The sequence below is a fragment of the Anas acuta genome, chromosome 12, assembly GCF_963932015.1.
Source record: "Anas acuta chromosome 12, bAnaAcu1.1, whole genome shotgun sequence".
Classification (NCBI taxonomy): Eukaryota; Metazoa; Chordata; class Aves; order Anseriformes; family Anatidae; genus Anas; species Anas acuta.
The window spans coordinates 11041876-11045209 of NC_088990.1; positions in this window are offsets into that span (position 1 = coordinate 11041876).

Consider the following 3334-nt stretch of genomic DNA (forward strand, 5'->3'; position numbering starts at 1 on the left):
TAGTTCCGTGCGGCTCTAAGTTAATGGTCTTTGTTTTTCCCTCTAAGTGCCAGGGTGTGATGTGTGGTTTAATATTGCCCTAATGCTTTTTATGCTTTGAACTGTGTCTTCTAGGATTTTATGCATGAGGACTGCTTCCTTTAGGTAACGCTATACTGAAGTGTGGATTTAGCAAGTGGATCAAATGTCATTAGATAGGATGAAATAATGTCAGATGAAAGGTAGAGATAAAATCATATCAGCATTCATCGTGAGTTATCCCCCTCCTTTGTAAAGGGTGGCCCGCAGGTGGCAGGGCCAGGCTTAGCAGGCCTCCCGTCCTGGTGCCAACTGTAGGACAGGGACTTGTCTCCCTCAGCAACTCTCCTGTTCTTCAGTCTTGCCAGCACTCTGCATTCACCCTCGATGGGGTCCTGCATCTCCTTCACACAGAGGTCAGGGTCATCCCCAGCCAGCCTGATGGTCACTCCCTTGTGGGCCTGGATTCATTGCAAGAAAAGCTGAAGCTGTTTCTATATTCCTACCATACCATAGCCTACCGTACACATTAAGTGCTGTGGTGGGATAAATGTTTAGTGCCAGTAAGTTTGCCCTTCAATCTGTGGTTCTGTCAGTGTTGTCCTCTGCTTACCCTGATCCTGGCCCAGCACTGACCCCGCAGCCTGTGGCCATTCCTCCTACTGCATCTGTTTCTCACCTGGCAGCACGTATCCCACCCATCTTTCTGTGTCATTTCAGGTTATCCCTCCATCCCCACCCATTCTGAGGAGATTTCCATGCCTGTTCGTACATTTCCTGAAATAGCTGGTGATTGCTCCAAGCTTAGAGACCTGGAAATGTGATGCTATCCCCCTGCATTTCTTTACGGGGGTCAAAGCTTGGGCAGATCCTATAGCTGAGCAGTACGGGTGGGCTCACCTGTCTAATTCACGCTACCTTTACTGAGAAAACCACCCCTTTACTTGTTTTTTTTTTCTCCAAGGACTATGAGACCCACTGAAGGCTGGACTCCTTCATTAGCTGCACAGCTACAGGCAAGGTGGGACCCCAAATCAGCTCCAGTTACATTCCCTCTCTGCCTCCATGCCTCCATATAACCGTGGCCACCACCCTCTGCCTGGGGCTGTTTCTGGGCCAGTCTGTGCCCAGGGGCTATGAACAATGACTTGAGCATAGCGTTTTGAAGCATTTTAGTAGGTAATAAAGCTGCCTTCCCTTTGCCAAAGTCTGCTACGCTTTCTTTAACAAGCGAACTGAAGCTTTAAACAGTCATTAAACTCATGAAAATAGCATCATCTAAATGTTCAGTAATTTGGGGATTCATTTTCACTTTTTTTTTCCCTCTATTCATGCAAATGTGTTGAAGGGAAGGACCTTGGTCAACAGCCTGATGTGCTCGTCCTGTGCTACACGGTTTGTCTGGGATCAGTTCTCAGTTTTTTTTCTGCTGATGTTTGGCAGTTCCTGACAAAACAAGGCAGATTCACCCAAACAGAGTGAGAAAACAAGGCAGTAAAAAGCAGGGAAATGCCATTTTGTCTGTTTTATTTAGTTGCTGGAAAATCACTGGCCCAGCACGCAGCTGAGAATTGTGTTTTGTGTGGGCTGGCATATATGCCCGAACCTGGCGTGCTTCCATAGGCAGCAGATTCTTCAGGGTTTGGTCTCAGCTGGCTTTTTTTTGTGAATGAATCAACGAAAGGGTAGATTTGTCCCAGATCAGCCAATCTCCAGACTCAGCCAGAGAGATAAGTGTGAGGCAGCTCTCTCTGCACCTGAAGAGCTGATCATGCCTGTAAACTCCCAAGTTAGGGATGAGAAGAGAGCAGAAGCAATGGGTTCGTGTCTCGGGACAGGCAAGGACACCAGCTATTCTTGTCTGGTGGTGCGAGCTGCTGCTGCCATGTGTTCGCAATGGGAGCTCCCTCTGAAAGAGCTGCTTCTGGTCACCAGCTCTCTTCATCCAGATGAACGTATCATGCCCGGTAGCTTTGGGCCTTCCATATCAGCAGCTCTACGGAGCGTGTCCCCATGCCAAACAGATCTTCCTGGCACATTTTGGTAGCTGAAACATCAGCATGCCACTCCACCAGGGCATTCATGCCACGTATCCAAGGAGCAGTGCGGAAGTGGGGCAGAACGTGGGCTGTTTCTGGGTTAGAACAACCCCTCACTGGCTGCTAATCCCACCTGGATTCATCCCCGTTTGCTCTGGGTAAGAGCTGTTTCCTACTGGACTCATCAAAACTGCACAGGAGAGAGCCTGGGATCCACTGACCACGTCTGTGAACATGTCTTGAATAAGATAATGACTTGAGTTGGTCTCATAGAGGAACTTCTCTATTCCTAAAGCACCGTTGTAGGTTGTGAGCCGAGGCTCACTTCTGAAATATGAGGCAGTGGCAGTCGACTTCTTAAGGCACAGCAGGACCGTGCACAAGATGGTAATCAAAGACAGCAGACTCAGGACTAGCAGGGAGCTCTTGAATCGCTGAATTCGGGTGGTACTCTCAAAGGCAGCATGTCCCAGATGGCCTTTATCCATCATGCCTTGCACATGCTGACACCCACGGCTGTGTTCTCCTCTCCTAACACTGGCAATCATCCTGCTTTGAGCAGGAGGTTGGATGAGGTCCCTTCCAACCAACGCTTCTGTGATTCTCCTACCAGATCATATGTCCAATAGAATATACATGTTCTGGGTGTCTCTGAACAGCAGGCAGGCTGGGAGATGCAAGACTGTGAAATATCCCTACTGCCTGTCCAGAAGGCAAACAAGGACATGGGTTCAGCTCAACTAGTTCTGAAACTTTGTTGTGAAATTAAAATAAAAATAAATAAAAATAGATCAGGTCTAGAAAACAAGGGAAAGGTGATGAAACAGCTCATTTGGAAATGTGAGATGGTTCAGATTCAGTCATTCCAGGCTTCCTCAAGGAGCAGATTGTTCAGTAATGAAGCCAGGAGGATGGTTTTAAGTAAAAAGGGTGAGTGAAGTCATCCACCATGAAGGCAATAAACCCAGGACTGCTCAAATTTAAAGGGCTGATCTGCATTCAGGCAAGCTATCCTTCTGCAGAGTGCTGTGATGCCTCTTTGGAAAGCAAAGGCAGGGGCAGGTTTGGTGGCATGGTAAAGCCTGCAGACGAAGACTTCATCAATGGTGATAAAATTATTGATAGCACAGCCTCCTCACATGGTCACAGAGGTCTCTCCTCTATCAAAGATTATTTCAGTGACTGCTTTGCCATTGTTACTAATCGCTTGAAATTGGGTCCATGACATCATGTGGCAGTGAAGAGAAAAGCATATCACTGAACAAATGAGACTCCTT